Source organism: Condylura cristata, unplaced genomic scaffold, assembly GCF_000260355.1.
Source record: "Condylura cristata isolate star-nosed mole 26May11 unplaced genomic scaffold, ConCri1.0 scaffold00001, whole genome shotgun sequence".
Classification (NCBI taxonomy): Eukaryota; Metazoa; Chordata; class Mammalia; order Eulipotyphla; family Talpidae; genus Condylura; species Condylura cristata.
Genome location: NW_004567102.1, coordinates 17,262,417 through 17,263,792, shown reverse-complemented (window position 1 = coordinate 17,263,792; position 1,376 = coordinate 17,262,417).

Here is a 1,376-nt window from a genome sequence, read left to right as displayed (position 1 = left end):
TTTTTTTAAATTAGATCATCATGTAGCTCCATAAAAATAAGTTAATTCAAACTAGATTAAATATTTGGATGTAAGACTTGACACCATAAAATATACTGAAGAAAACATAGGTAATACACTCCCAGAAATCCATAACAGAGATGTATCTGGGAACCCAACTCTAATGATAAGGGAAACAAAAGCAAAATTGAAAAACTGGGACTGCACGAAACTAAGAAGTATTTGTACTACAAAGAAGCCATCATAAAATTAAAACGGGGTCTCCCTGGGCACAAGGGGTTAAGTCTCAGCACTATTAAGCTATCACCAACCATTGCAGCATGATCCCCAGCCAGGGAGCTGACCCACATGGCACAGCGGACCTCTCTTGTCTCTCCTACTGCTCCCCTCACCGGTGTATTTCGGTGCATCTGCCTGTTCTGCTCCCCATTCTTTCTCTGGTGAATCTTCTCACCCCTTTCACCTCTGACCTGCACCCCAGTTTTTGTATGCATAAATAAATAAAATAGTGGAAAAATTCATAAAGCAGTCTAAGACCTAGAAGAAAATATTTGCACACCACAGGTCCTCTGGAGTTAATTTCCAAAATATATGGAGAACTCCTACAACTTATCAACAAAATACAATCCAATCAAATATTAGGCAAAAGACCTAAGTAAACACTTTTCCAAAGGAGACATTCAAAGGACTTACAGGTTCATGAAAGTGTCTGTTGGTACTATAATAAGTAAAAAAGATGCCAATCAGAACCACAATGAGCTATCACCTTACTTGTGTGAAAATGACTTATATCCAATACAAAACAAAAAACCTGGAAATAACAAATGTTGGCAAAAATGTGGAGAAGAAGGACCACTTACCTGCTGTTGGTGAGAATGTAATCTGATGAACCCTGTATGGAAAATAGGGTTTTGTTTATATATGGAAATAGCCTTATGATATAGTGATACCAATTTTTGGCACTTATGCAAGAATTTGAAAACACTAATATGAAAGTTTTATGCACTTTTGTGCTCATAGAAACACTGTTAACAATAACCAAGACATGGAACCAACTTAAACACCCACTGACAAACGACTGGGAAAGAAATTGTGGTCTGTACACTTTACTACTAAAAAGGATTGGATAATGCTTTCTGGGTTAAAATGGATGGATCTTGAGGTGATTAAACTAAATAAAATAAAACTAAATAAAAGACAATTACTAGCTGGTTTCACTTATTTCTATACCATAAATAACCAAAGATAACAAACTGGCAAAACACAACAAAAATAACTTCGAATCTGTGAAAAATATAGTGGTTACCAGAAGAGATGGGGAGGGGGAGGAGGGAGAGGAAAGGGTGTGTGTGTGTGTGTGTGTGTGTGTGTGTGTG